Consider the following 16,547-nt stretch of genomic DNA (forward strand, 5'->3'; position numbering starts at 1 on the left):
CTCAGTGAACTGATGTAATAAATGCTCATCACCTTCTCTTTCAAATCTTGAACTATCTGGAATGGATAGCATCTTCAAGGGTGGATGGAGTTTAGTAGGTTTTAAAGTGTCCCTAGAATTTCAGGAACAGAGTTTTTCATTTGTTTTGCACGCTCTGACTCCTAAGACTTCTATGGACCATATTGAGTATGCGGGAAGTACTAGTATATATGTGTGTGGGAAGGTGTGTATGTGTATATGTGTGTGTTTGTGTGTTGAGATGAGATCAGGTATACTATAAGATAATTTGGTAAGGTAAAATGATGGAATCCATTAGCCAACTTCAATTTACAGTGTGTGCCTTATTGTCTTGGTTTGACAAAATTTCTATATACTTATTAAATCTTATAATGTAATAAAAATAAACAAAGATACAACACAATATAAATATAACTCAGTAAATCTTAATTTGTTAACATTTATTGATTATTTAATTTAGATTATTTTATAAATCCAATGTGGACACATCGATGTTTAAAATATTTGTATTTATTCTTTGTACTTTTTTGTTTTTAAATGTTTCAGTACTTTAAGATCTGATGATCTGCAAATAATAATTATTTTTTATTTCTGAACAATTAAGACTTAGAGGATGAATTGCCATGTCAGAGATCTAAAACATTGAATTTCCTATAATTTTTTGGCCAGGTGTCCATTCAGAGCACATAGTCAGTAAGCCAGGTAAATATGGAATGAAATCGAGAAGGTGCAGAAGAGATTGCATCCCCTCTTCTCTAAGCCTCAGGTCAATATCACACACTGGCACACAAAAGACTTTTTATCCCTCATAGAACATGGTACAACAACTTTCTTGACTTGGGATTTTCAGAGGTATACTAGTGATAAGACCTTGAGTAAGAAAGTGAAAAGTAAACTTAAGAATTTAGACAAAGTTTAACACAACAAAACTTGAGATAATTAATAATCAAACCCCTATTTACCTTTCACAATAGTGCTAAACATATTTCAGATCGACATCAATATATATTGATTGATGAAATATTTTAGTGACAGGTAGGAAATAATCAATAGTTGGGATACTGGAACACTGATAATTTTGTTTCTCACTGGCTACCTGTGTGATCATGGGCAAATAAATTAATGTATTTGAGTCTCAATTATTTCATTCATATGTTTAAAACTTGAAAAAAAAACAAGGAATATAATCTTAGAACTAAAATATCTCTAAGAACAATATGAACAACAGTTTTATTAAACATATAATACCACAAAATTAAGTTTATAAACTCCAAAAGTCAAATACACTCTAGTTAAATATAAAAAGTTTAGCCCTAGCCAGTTTAGCTCAGTGAATAGAGCACTGGCCTTCAGACTGAAGGGTTTCAGTTCAATTCAGGTCAAGGGTATGTACCTGGGTTGCAGGCTTAATACCTGGTTCTGGTCCGGGTGCATGCGGAAGGCATCCAATCAATGTGTCTCTCTCACATCGATGTTTCTCTCTGTCTCTCCCGCCCCTTCCACTCTCTCTAAAAAAATAGTAAAAAAATACCCTCCAGTGAGGATTAATAAAAATTCAACTAGTTACTGGAATACAATAATAATAATCAGCTAATGCTTTAGTATTATAGTTTGTTCCATTTATAATTGAAATTAAATGCTCATATATTCGTAAGTTCTGTTATAAAATACAGTAGACTTCAAAGAGTATGCATATTGTTCAAAATATTTTACTGGTTAAAACGTATTCTTGACCTAATTTTGAGGAAAAAAATTGTTTGACTTAAGACAAATAATAGTGCCAGAGCACACACATAGTTGAGAAAGAAGAAATTACGAATGCAGCCTCCAACTACGTGTTGTTAAAACTGCAAGTGTTGCAACCAGGAAATCAACCTTTGTTTCTGATATGTGAAGCCCATAGTCAGTAAAAGTAAATTTGGATTTTTATTATTTGCTTTCCTAATGAAGAAAGAATCCTTTATTTGAAAAATGTTTATTCTATTTATTTGGGGCCTAATTTTTCAAAAGTTCATAGTCATTGAACAGAAGTGTGCTTATGTTAAATTAAATATATCAAATGTGTCTAGCACAGTATTGTGTGAATTACAAAAATAAAATATGCTTTTGGGAAATTAGACATATATGCATGAAGAATTCTGAGAAAAAAAACATGCATGGTACAGGTTAGAAAAAGGAGCAGTTAATCTTGAAACAATAGATTAAAATAATATTGCATAATGGATTGGCTGAGAAGAGAACAAAAGTGGTAAAAATTGAAACTATATAGAAAAAAAAAAGGTAATTTGCATCCACTTTATTGGGCAGTTGTTACTCCTTATCTTTCTTTCCCCATACAAACTTTCATTTTTCTCAAATTAAAACAACAGTCTGGAGTCAATTTATTTTTCATATTCGTTTCAATCCTATACTATACACTGCTTACCTTTGATACTATTTCCTTTTTTTCTTCCTAGTAGGGTATATTGACTTATTGGATCACCGGTAGGACAAAAGTAGGCTTAAAGTTGTCCGTATGGAAAATAATACAAACATTAATAAATAATAATACAAGAATAAACTGTGTGCTTGGTGTACTCACAACTGTAAAACTACTTTTGCCCCCACCTGTAAAGCTCTCCTGCAAAGCTCTGCTTCTGTAATTCCTTTTTTAAAATATATGTTCTTCCATTTTGAAGTTGATTTCAATCAGTTTTGCTTTGGACAACTCTCATTCCAAGAACCTAACTCTGTCAAATCTATAGTCCTGGCACTCTTGTTTCTCAGATAACACATTACTGAATTTGCTGTTGAAACAAATCAACAACAAATCTGCAGAAATTATGGAGTTGTAGAACAATGCCTTCGTATCTCACAATTGATTTTGTTTTCATTGTACATGTCTCTGTAGGATATAGAAAGATGCCTATTACATTCTCAGTTAATAACTTTGTCTTCCCAGTGTTGTTAGCTAGGTATTTTTCCCTTCATGATAAAATGAGAAAAGATAGCTTGAGGATAGAAGTAAAGATATTGTTTAAAAGAGAAAAATTTTAATGGGATACCATATAGGCAAACAAGATGAGGATATAACTATTCTAATTCTTGTCATTCTTATTATGTATCTGAATTGAACAATAGGATTTTATCTGTCCCACACTCAAAGCAATCTGGGGTAAAAGCAAATTTGGTCATGTCTTTTAAGGCATTTTAAGTGTCCAGTTTTCAAAAGGGGAAAGTAACATATTTATCATGTTAATCAAACTGTTTCATATTCCTGTTACAGGCTCATAAATATACACATGTATGATCTCTCAAAAAATGTTTAATCCCCTATATTGTATTCAGGATTGCATCTAAGGAATCAGAAAACAAATTCAGGAGAATTATTTCAAGAGAAATAATGCAATAAATACATGGTGAAAGATAAATTTCAGGAACTAAAAGTCAGATTAACCTGGACTTTACAACTTACCTGGATACACACACACACACACACACACACACACACACACACACACACGCACATGTTTTCAACACTATGTTTAAGATAAATAGGTGTGCATTTGACAGTAATTTATTTAGATAAAAAGTTAGAAACACAAGGCTACTAATGAGGTTTATTTTTCTTTGTTATGCTGAATATAAAATAATTTCTGTAGACTGTACAATGAGGAGTAAAGAGTAAACAATGTTATTGGTTAAATAGTGCTGCACTGTTGCATACAAAAACAAACAAACAAACAAAACCTCACTATAAAGTAAGTGTAAATTCTGGCATAAGTCAATGTTTATATTATGAACCAGAGGCCTGGTACATGAAATTCGTGATGGGGGGGGGTCCCCTCAGCCCAGCCAGTACCCTTTCCAATCCGGGACAACTCGAGGGATGTTCCACAGCCGGTTTAGGCCCCATCCCTCTCACAATCCAGGACCGTTGGCTCCTAACTGTTCACCTGCCTGCCTGCCTGATCACGCCTAACTGGTTCCCCTGCCAGCCTGGTTGCTCCACGCAGCCTGTTGCTCAGTCATTTGGTCATCTCTCACTAAGTCCCTACTGGCCTGGTTGCCCCATGCAGCCTGCTGCTCAGTCATTTGGTCATCCCTCACTAACACCCCTTCCAGCATGGGTGCCCCACGCAGCCTGCTGTTCAGTCGTTTGGTCATCTCTCACTAACCCCCCTGCCAACCTGGTCACCCCATGCAGCCTATGCTAAGTTGTTTTGTCAGCCCTTACTACCTTCACCCCCCACCCCCCGACAGCCTGGTCGCCCCACACAGCCTGCTGCTCAGTCATTTGGTCGGCCCTCACTAACCCCCCTGCCGGCCTGGTCACTTCATACAACCTGCTGTTCAGTCATTTGACCTCCCTGCTGGCCTGGTTGCCCCACACAGCTGCTGCTCAGTCGTTTGGTTGGCCGCACTAAGCCCCCTGCTGGCTTTGTAGCCCCACTCAGCCTGTTCGGTCGTCCATTTGGTTGTTTTGGATGTGATGGCCCCTGTTTTTTTTATATATATAAATAGTAAGGAGACTACTCTAATAATTATATTAAAATAATAATAAGGAAAATAGAAGTATACAGCTATGCACAAAAAGCCACTGTTTAATAATGGAAACTTAAAAATATCTTGTCAAGCTGAAGCCGGTTTGGCTCAGTGGATGGAGCGTCGACCTGCGGACTGAGGGGTCCCGGGTTCGATTCCGGTCAAGGGCATGTACCTGGGTTGCGGGCATATCCCCGGTGGGGGATGTGCGGGAGGCAGCTGATCGATGTTTCTCTCTCATCGATGTTTCTAACTCTCTATCTCTCTCCCTTTCTCTCTGTAAAAAATCAATAAAATATATTTATAAAAAAAATATCTTGTCAAAACAATTATATATACTATAGTTATATTTAGTTTTTTTAAGGATACTGAATTTCACTGCATACAACATGCCTAAACTTATAGCTCCAAGTATATAAACAAGCCTGATTTTAATTTGTTTTTTGCTATTTTATTCATACAAATAAAACAAAGGGAGTGGAGCAATGTATTCAAAATTCATGTTTTCATAGAAAATCATTATTTACTTAAGTAAGATATATGAGATAACTCTGGTATTATAAATTATAGTTTGTATACAGTCAAGCCAAGTATACTCACTCAACAACAACAAAATATTACTCACATACTGTATGCCAGGCTCTCTCATAGAGACTAGGAAAAAGAAGTGAATAAAAACAGGCAAAAGAAAAATTTTCATTAAGCTTACTACTTAATGGGTAGAGATAGCCACTACACAAGGTAAATAAGTACAATATATAGAATGTTAGATGATAACCAATGTTAGGAAGATAAAATGTATTTAGAATGGAGGTTAGCAAATGCTATTGTAGAGGAGTATTACCTACAGCTAGGGTAGCAGGCAGGGCCTCCTAGGAAATGAGGAAGGAGCTTTGAAATCCCCGGGGTAAGAATGTTCCCATAAGCACAGGAACACAGATGGCCTACAGTAGCTACAGGAACAGCAGAGGCCATTGTGAAAAGAAATGGATGAGAAGTCCAGGAGAGACAGTAAGGAAGGGGTTTTAGAGCAGAAAGTAGGAAGAAATTTCTAAGAAGTGGCTTCTTCTGTGGACCCTCCTTATCTGTTGCAGGTCTACATTGCTTACATATCTCTGTCCTGTCGCCCTTTGCTACTAGTGTGCGTGTGTGTTCCAGCGGTATCCTTCCTACCAATGGGGGAACTGATCTGTATGTTTTAGCTACTGTGGGCTATAAAAAGAATTCTTTGGGGAGATTTGGAGTCTGGAAGTGAAGCCATAGCCATTTCATAGTTCACAGACATTCTTGTTGACCTGCTATCTCACCATGTTGGTGTTGGGCAGTGGTCAGCCCAGCAACTGCTCTACCTTCCTCCAGATCCGCTTTCAACTTCTCTCACTCCTGGGCCAGGTTGTGCATGTGTGTGTGTGTGTGTGTGTGTGTGTGTGTGTGTGTGTGTAAAAGAGCACTTTCTTCTGCAGGAAACCCATACCATAAATGTAAGAGGTGACAGGCACCTACAGAGGTTTCAGTTCATCCTTTAGGATGCAAGGGTTTGTTTGTGGATTCTATCTTGTTCTTGTTCAACTTGTCTTACATCCATCTTCTCTTCTTGAGTGTCTGCCCTGTGGATATCTAGCTCCAAAATCAGACACAGGAATTGCAACTCCCACAACTGCGTATGGTCCAAACCTTAAATGATACACTAAACAAGTAAATTCATAAAAATAATGAATATGGATAAATAGAAATACAATTAATTTACTTTGAAAAGTAGATAGATAAATGATTGATATATTTTCACAATGTTTAATAGGTCAAACTTAAAAAAACCAGAATCATTTTGTGCACAAATGGTCAGTGTGCAGAAAATAAAGGGATATATATTCCAAATTGATTAACAAAAATCTAATTTATTCTTAACTCTGATCTGAAAATTCCAAATCCCCTCTACATGGTTTCTGAAAACAAACACTGCAATTTTTTTTTAATTATCACCAGAGGATATTTTTCCTTTGATTTTGAGAGAGTGGAAAAGAGAGAGAAAGACAGAGAGAAATATCAATGTGAGAGAAACACATTAATTTGTTGCCTCCTGCACGTGCCCTGGTGAGGGCCTGGGCCAGGGAGGAGCCTGCAATTGAGCTATGTGCCCTTGACCGGAATTGAACCTGGGGTCCTTTGGTCTGCAGGCCATGCTCTATTCAGTGAGCCACATCAGCTAGGGCAACACTGCAATTTTAAGAAAAATTTTGTGTCTGAATTGACACTGAAGATAGACTCAGCTGTGGCTACTTTATTTCAGTGGTCTGGAGTTGCCTCCAGGTCAAAGCCTTTGTGACTAAAGGGGCTGCCATACCAAGTTGAAAGTTATATATTCTGTAAATCCTCAAAAGAAATGCCAAAGGGGAAGCTTGATAGGATGCAGATTGCCTCTGGAGAATCTATTGGAGCCCACGGTGGCAGATAAATATTTATATGATGGCCTAATGATTTGTGGTATTTGAAAAAAATTCCCCAAAGTTTGAGGCAGTGTTCCCTATAAAATATCAAGTAGTCTCAGGGGAGGGAATCAAACCGAAACCTTGTTCTGTCTTTTGTCTTCAAAATGTGGATCCCAGCAAATAGTGACATTCCTTCACCCATAATATTTCACTGGTCTATGAGGAAGAGCCTAGTTCGGACTAGTCAATTTCTGTCAGCAAATCATTTCTTCAATCTAATGGAAATAAATGGAATCTCACTGGGAAAGACCAACTGTTCTTAGCAAATAGCACCCCCTTCAGTGACATAAGCCCCTTCTTAGGCACCTAAATAATCTCTAGTATCAACTTAATAAGGAAGGCCTTGGAAAAGTATGAAACTTTTCTCTTTGTGATATCATGGCTCATTGTATCAAACAAAAGATCAAATCACCAATTTCTAGAGATTATTAAACAGCTTAACATTATTAGAATATTTTGATGAATGATTCATGCTACAACCTTTATTATTTATTTGGTAGAAAGTTTTAACATATATAGGGTTTCATAAAAAATGTATACATGCACTTTGAATAATTATAAAGGCAGTGTTTATTAAAATACATTTCATTTTCAAAACTGAGCCATCCGCTGTTCAAGTGTATATATTCTTGGGGGACACCCTATATAGGATTTGGTGTGTTTATAAGAAAATTTATATTTAAAAATATATCTATACATATATTTATTTTTGTATATTAAATTACTGTATCAGTTGTTTATATATTGAATGTCATACCTGATAGGATATAAAATTTATATGTCAAATCAATACTTGTCCCAATACTCAAAGAAAAATGACAAGGAACATTTTGATAAAAATCAGGGAATTATAAGTGATTTATAGTAAAACTATAATTTTAACCTTAAAATTAAATCCTAGCCTTTGAAGATCTTAAAATATACACCAATTGATAAAAAATAGAAGTGCACTATTTATAGGCAGTACAGGTGAAATACATAAGATAATCTACTAAAATTACAAGAACTTATCCAACACTTATTTTGCTGATAAGCCTATCAGCGTCTTTGTGTTATCAACGTGATATAATTAGTTCAGAAAATAATGAAAATATATTCTTTCTACAAAAACAACATAATAATACAGTAACTGCAAATGTGTGGGATTAATATACAAAAAATCACAACTGCCCTATGGAATAAAGAGTAGACTTAAAAGGATATTAAGAGCAACAAAGTTTTAGATGAGATGTTTGACTGTTTTAAGCATGTCAACATTTCACAGAGTAATCCATAAATTTAACATGATTCTCATTATTAAAAATAACCATGAGATATTGGCTACATTTATAAGAATACGTATATTCTTTTTTTTTTAAATATATTTTATTGATTTTTTACAGAGAAGAAGGGAGAGGGATAGAGAGTTAGAAACATCGATGAGAGAGAAACATCAATCAGCTGCCTCCTGCACTCCCCCCAGTGGGGATGTGCCCACAACCAAGGTACATGCCCCTGACCGGAATCGAACCTGGGACCCTTGAGTCCGCAGGCCGACGCTCCATCCACTGAGCCAAACCGGTTCGGCAGAATACGTATATTCTTATACTTAAGAAAGTAAAAGTATTTTAAGAAGGTTTCATTAACCCATGTAATCTAACACCAGAACTATACTACCTTAGTGTGAAATGTTCCTTGTTAACATAAAAGTAAATGGAGAATAGAGGAAGGTAAACACAGATGTGCCACAACATATGAATGATAACCTGGGTGAAATCAAAGCACTTTTAGTAAATTAAGTAGCACAAAATAATTTTGAAAATATTGCCTAATAGATAAATAAATTCATATTTTACATAGTTAAACTAATTTTGAAAATATTTAATTACTAATTAATCCTTAGCTTGTCTAAATGCTAATTCAGCAAATATATGAGTTATTAAATAATGAATTATGAATATAAACATAAATACATATACCAGATATATATGTATATACATATGAAAGGTATAATATATATATTCAATGTATAATATAGTTTAGATATCCATATATACATAGTTACATATGTGTGTTTGTCAAAGTAACCTATAGGTATTATCAAACTATAAAACTACACATGCAAAAACATACAACTTTAATGTACATACATTCTGCCCATAGAATAACACAATTATATATTTGGGGGGTTTAGTCTTCTAAAAATCTTCTTGTCTATTTTTTTGTTTATATTCATTCACACATCCATCCACCTATCCATCCATCCATCCATCTATCTATCCACTCAGTCATCATCCTTCTATCTACTTATCTATGTCTATCATCTATCTATCTATCTATCTATCTATCTATCTATCATCTATCATCTAATTATCTATCAATATATTTATCCAGAAAATTCTCTTATTAATCTAACATTCCCTGGCATAATAGTATGTGATCAATATTTTTCACTGAAAAAAGGGAATACATTTTTTATTTCTCAACGTCACTATGGCTGGAGTAAAGGACACTTAATTACATGGAAAAAAAAATCTGTGTTATTTTGTTATGTTTTAATAAATTTACAACATTTCAAAAGAATAAGAGTAAAAACAAGATGAAAGTATTACCTTGTCACTTGTTTTATAAAACAAGCTTCAACATAACTAATCAAAATACTTCTCTTTTCTTAGCACTAACAAATAATGTTCTAAAGTAATCCAATAACTGTTCTAAACAGTACACATGCTACAAAGAAAATATTTCCATAATATCTTTTTAGAGCACTGAAAAATTAATCAAAAAATTGCAGGCTTTTGCAATGACAAATACATTAATCTCTAAGCAACTATATTGATATTTCAAGTAATATATTTTCTAAATACCTTTCCATGACATTGTAAAATTAATCTTTTCTAAAAAGTCCTTTTATTGTTGTTAGGCAAAGAGGAAATAAACTCTTTTAATGGATTACCTGGACTGACAAACACCACTCACAGAAATACCACAGAGATCCTGCCACAGGGACCTCAAAAATACATCATCAAAGACCACATCCCAGTCAAAAGTATAATGCAAAACATAACGTGTGTAATTGATTGCCAGTAGATCCCATTTTCTTTGAAAATATTATTTAAATGTTTCAGCATATAAACCATAATATAGTAACTGTATAAAATAAGAATTTAATGGATTTAGTATATGGCATGATGACCATTAGTCAATTATTGATTTTTATGCCATTCTTATAACACAGCAGGTCCTAAATTTACACAATACTTTCCACATACTTTCAAACTATTTTCTTTTAACCAGGGGAGTGTTATTATTATTTGCCTTGTAGAATTCATGGAAAAATGTTATATGCTAATTTTTATTGATGGCCTAAGGACACGTCAATTATTTTTAGAGTTCTATTTTTTTTTAATAAAAAGGAAATAATATTTTACATTTATAAAAGAAGGTTACAGATAATTTTACTTCACAGCGCATTTAAAGAGCTAGCATTTTTCTCTTCTTTACTAATGAGAATATAAAATTTTGTTTAAAAAATCATATGCTGAATATAATATGTTCTAAGAGAGATGAGATAAAACTGTAGATGTGCAGCCCTAGCAGGTTTGGTTCAGTAGATAGAGTATTGCCTCACAGACTGAAGAGTCCTGTGTTCAATCCCTGGTCAAGGCACTTACCGCTCCCTGGTGGGAGCAACCAATTGATGTTTCTCTCTGTCTGTCTCTCCCCCTCCCTTCCACTCTCTCAAAAATCAATGGAAAAATATCCTCAGTTGAGGCTTAACAATAACAACAGCTAAAAAGCATTGATGTGTACTAATCATTAGATTAAATTAGAATGTTAGATTAATTATCTTTTACCTGATCCAAAGCAGATATATTTCTTAATTTGGTAAACATATCTGTCCTTTATTTGGGTTCTAAGCAAGACTCATAACTGACCAAGTAATTGTAGTTATGTCATGGCTACTCAGATTATTGGAGGGTAGGCATAACACTTCATTAAACACTCTTACACTGAGTGTGATTGTCTATAATATTACTATATGTATGAATTATGAAGCACAGATTTAATGCCTACTCTCTTAATGACTTGTGTGAATTAATATATGCTTTATTATAGACAAATCTGTAGTATTAATAGTAGAAGGCTGAGATTTAAATTATATTGAAGACAAACTGGGACAAATGCCAATGTGAGATTTTATCTGTACCATATCTGGTTCAAGAGAAGTATTGTATATTGTTTGAAAGAATTATTGTAGTTTTGCTTAACTAAAATATAACATTATTCCTTAGGGCTTGGGCTAGGTATGACATAAATTAGAATGCTTTTAGAAAATTACTTAAATCATTTAGATTTAAAATGTTTTCCTAAATAATAGACATAAATATGAGAAATAAGAGTGTATCTTAAGATAAATTTTCTAGCTACTAAATGATTATTATACACTAATGGCCTGTTGCACGAAGATTCGTTCAATAGGCCTTCCTTCCCCTGGCTGCCGGCACCAGTTTTCCTCCGGCACCCGGGACCCAGATCTTTGGTCCGGCCACAGCAGCGAGGCTTGGCTTCTTCGCTCCGGCTGCTCCCTGTCCCTCCTCCGCGCCCCCCCGCCCCAGCTCCTCAAGTGGAGGCCAGGGCTGCCTGGAAGCCTGGGTCACCCCTGGGGACCCAGGCCCCCAGCCACTCCTTGAGCAGAGCCCAGGGCCAGCGGAAAGCTTGGCTTCCTCTGTCGCCAGGAGCAACCCAAGCCTCCTGCTCACTCCAGCTCTGTGGCCGCTGCCATCTTCAGTCGTCTTCAGTATTCGCTCTGCATCTGCGTATACAAATTAACCACCATCTTTATTGGGTTAATTTGCATTGTCACTCTGATTGGCTGGTGGGTGTAGCAGAGTGGCAGAGTGATGGTTAATTTGCATGTTTTTCTTTTATTAGTGTAGATGTATCTATCATTTGTCACAAAATTTTATTAAAAACAGCTAAATGTTTATTTCCTATTTATAGAAGCATTTTTTATTCCTCTCAAATACCTAGTTAGTGAAATAATATATATTTATATAAATGGTGAATGGGAGGAAAATGCAATGAATGAAAATTACTTGTCCTCCAGGATTTCTTTTAAGCAATTATAATGCAAAAGAAATATTTAAATTGATAAATAAGATGATAGATAGATAGATACAGATAGGATTACCAGGCTAGTCTCTCCATATATTACTAAGTATACCACTACCAGTAAATAAAAATCTGTGAACTCCACCATATAGTCAACCATCACACAAATTGTTTTTGAGTATTCTTTACCTTTTTAACCTATTTACAATAACTATGATTAACATAATTCTTATAGGTTTTCCTTGGTGTGTGTCAATGAATATATGTGTGTATGTAGTGTTTTTTTTAACTTTGTGAAAATGTAATAATATTATATGTGTTCTGTGATTTTCCATTAAGGAGGTTATAGTTTATCCATCAAGAAGCTTATATTCTGTTCAGTAAAATTCATATACCAAGAATTCTCATAATTCAGGGACGTCAGGTTCTATAAAGTCACTGGGAACACTGAAATAGTAATCCACCATTGCTCCTAGAGGAAATACCACGTTAGCTTCATGTGAGCCTCTAGTCACATTTCTGTCAATTTGTCAATGCATAAGCTGTTTTATGTGTGTTTCTGTTTAAAGACATATGTAACACTCAAATTTTCTCCATAAGGCACATCACAGCCTTTTAAAACAAGTACACTACAAAAAATTTCTGCATTATGCTTGAGGGCCATTTAAATCAGGAAAATCACCACCAACAACAACAAAAAAATCCACATAAAAATGTGGCACTAAAATACCATGAGAAGGACATGGCCTTACTGACTTCACCTGGGAATGTGCATGGCAGGTGACTAAAATTTCCCTCCTCTCTGTGCAGGTCCACTAATGACCATGACAATGCCTTGGGTATTGACTCTGTGGTTACAGATATTCTTTAGCAAGTAGATAATATATCAAACAATGAGGACTGACTGTAATATTAGAACATCTTAAATGCTGGATAAAAGGTAGAATAGAATAGAGCTATGAGTTCTGGGATAAGGTGGGGTTATACTTTTAAATAGGTTAATCAGGGCATCCCCCAAAAAAGTATTCCTGAGCAAATAAGATTTCAGTAAAAATCTGGAGCAGGTAAGGAGGATGGCCATTTAATATGTGGAGTGTAGCTTTCCGAGCAGAAGGAACAACCACAGCCAATGTGTGGAGCTGAGAGTACGTCTGAAGTATTAGCAGAAGAGAAAACAGGTTATAAAGACATAATTGTTATTGGTGGTGATAGGTGATTTTTGGGCTGGGCAGGATGGTTACTCCGATTCTTTGTCCATTGGAGTGGAAGAATGAATCCACGGACTGAAGATGGTATAGCAAAGGTAAAGATTTATTAAGAAGTACAGACTCTCACCTGGGGAAGGGGAAAGAATCTCACAGCACAGACTCCCACGTGGGGAGGGGAAAAGAGTCCTACCAACTTCCTGTTTCCATGGTTTATAAAGGCTGCAAGTCCCTGTGTCCTAATAGCCCTTCTGATTGGTCAATATTTCCTTTTGAATTGGTTACTATAGTATCTCTCCAAGCCCTCCTCCCTCATTGTCCTCCTATTCCTTCTGTGCTTTCTTCCTCCTTCTTTATTTTGTAAATATAGACCTTTTGGCTACTCCCAGTTCCCTTGTCTTATGTAAATGTAATGGTTGCCACTCCCTTGTGTTATGGAAATGTACCTTCTCCCTGCTCTCTTATGGAAATGTCATTTCTCCCAGTCTGTAGCCCTATGTTTTTTCCATGAAGCCCCAATTCTAAAAATTCCCTAAACCTGCCTATATCCCCCTAAAATTCCTATTTCAGTGGGGTGCCCTCTGTGTCCCTGCCTGTTATATGTAGAAATGCAGTTCTTAAGGTGCTGCTAGGAAAAGAATTTCCTGAGGCCCCCACAGGAGGATGAGGCACCATGGAAAACTTTACTGATGATGTAAAATTAAGAGGGTTCCCTTCCAAAGTCCCATCTCCTTCGGTCTTGCCATGCAAAAATCTTGTCTTCATCAGGGCTAGGATTAAAGCTACTGTGGAGTTCCTGCTCCATATTGATATTAAAGCACAGTCCAGTGCAGAATCTGGCTTGCTTAGCTTGTGTTCCCAGCTACAGTTCATTGTGCGTGCAGTCTGCACGGTCATGGGCCACGTGGCTGCTAATGTCACATGGCTGGCTATCGCAGAGGCAAGTGCAGGTCACAGAGCAAGAGAATGCAAGGGAGCAGGAGTGAAGCAAGATAGAGAGAAGTCTTTGTCTGGAGATTACAACTGGGAGCTTAATCAACTAACCTTCAGGATATCGCACACCTATAGTAGATCCAACCCCCTAGCCAATTATCTTTTTCCCATGTCAGACTGACGAGCACCTTCCTTATGTCACCCTGACTTCACTGTGCATGTGCCCATAACCCCCTTTGTTGGACCCCTACCCCCAGTGATCTAGAAGGAATGGACTGTGGTTCCCTGGGGAAGGTGAAGTTGCAGCTTCCTGGTGCGGCTGCCCAGATGACCATGTTTATAATGTCTGACCTCCCTTTTGCTCCCTTCCTATTATTAATATTAGCTAAGAAAGAGAGAGACTGAGGAGGTCGGGGAAGTCATGAAGAACTAGCTCCTATTGGCATTTGGGGTCATTTGTAAGGATTGTGCTTTAACTCTGGATAAAATGAGAAGTTGTTGTGTTTCAGAAGACCAAAGAAATACCAAGCATGCTTCCTAGAGAAAGGGAGGGACCCCGTTTATTAACACTAGTGGACTCTGGGAATAATTCCCAAATCAGAGAGAAGAAACACGCAGAGGGTTTCACTTTTTATAACCTTCTGATGTCTTTGTCTTGAAGATATGGTTCTTCCATGGGCTTACAGGAAGGCCCCCAGGTGTTGAGGTCCCCAGGCCATATCTGATGATCTGTCCTGGGGTCAGTGATAATGACCTCCCCCACCCCCCAAGGCAGTATATTGTTCACAGTTTTTATGGCCTGACACACTTTGCAAGACCAGTTTCCTCCTTAGTTGCAGGACTGATTTACATTTCAAATCAACTGCAAGATTGCTGATTTGTAAAGAGGCTGAAGCATGGTGGTCCCTCCTTTGAAAAACTGCTGTTTGAACTACTCTGTTATTCTTAGTCTCTTATTCTGTAGGTCAACTCTGTTATTTTTAGACTGTAAAATAACTTTGTTTTTTGCTTGAATAGAAAAGATAAACTTAATTGTCTGACCTTGCAAACTAGCCATCTAACTGATACGCTGATATTGATGCCGGGTGCCTGTATAGATATGATACTCAAGGTTACAGGTGTCTGTATAGATATGATATGTACTCAAGGTTGCATGCTGACTACAAAAATAACTTATACAAAGAACTAGAAGGATATAAAAAGGAAATACTCCCTCCTGTGTTTGTTCAGAATTTGACAGAGGTAATCTGCTCTGAACCTGCACACAATAAAGATGACTCCTAACTAGTTGGCTGATGAAGGCGTCTTGTCCAGCTCGCTGATTTGTGATACAACAAGACAAATAAAATGAGGAGGAAGATGGTCAAAGAAAAGAGGAAGATTACCTAATGGTGCGTGGAGCCCAGAGGCCAGAGATGAGATGGTTCAGTGGTGGGAGTGGTGAGAACTGGAAACACTTTAGATATATTTTAAAGGCACTTGAGATGGAGCATGAGGGGTGGGAGTAGGGGAAAGGAATCAATTGTCTAAATATCTTTGACCCAACCAACCAGCAGTATAAACAGGAGATGGAAAGGAATGTGGGCAGAGCAGATGTTTTGGAGTGGGTGCATTAGTGTTGACAGGGTGAGGTTGATTGTGACAATGAGATATGCGGATATCACAAAGGCAGTTGCATATATGGGTCTGGAATGAAGGAAAAAAGATCTAAGCAGGAAGTAAGAATGTGACAGTTGAAATCAAATAAATAATATTCAAAGCCAGTACATAGGATAAGTGGTCCAGGGTCAGAGCTCTGGATTGCACCAATGTTAAAGGGGTGGAGTGAGAGGAGCAACCTGTAAAAGGTGACTGAGACGCAGCTACCAGTGAGGTAGGAAAAACAAAAACAAAGATAGGAGAGAGTAGTGCTCTGATATCCAAGGGAAGTAGCACATCTAGGGTGAAGGTGTTAAACTGTCAAATGCTAATAAATCAATTATATTGAGAAGGGAAAATTGATGAGATTCAACCACGTAGAAATCTTTGGTGACATTTATGTGGAACTCTGGGAACAAAATCATGATTCTATTGGATTCAAGAGAGAAAAAAAATGTGAGAATTTGGAAGTGGTTAGCATAGATAATTATTTCTTCAGCAAATGGAAACAGCTGTGACAGCTGGTGGTTCAAAAATAATGTTTGTGTGTGCTTTCTTTTTAAGAATGGGATAACAATATTATGTTTTTATGATGATGGGAACTGTCCATAAACAGCAAATAATTGGTGATATAAGAGAGAGCCCAAAG

The sequence above is a fragment of the Myotis davidii genome, unplaced genomic scaffold, assembly GCF_000327345.1.
Source record: "Myotis davidii unplaced genomic scaffold, ASM32734v1 scaffold742, whole genome shotgun sequence".
Classification (NCBI taxonomy): Eukaryota; Metazoa; Chordata; class Mammalia; order Chiroptera; family Vespertilionidae; genus Myotis; species Myotis davidii.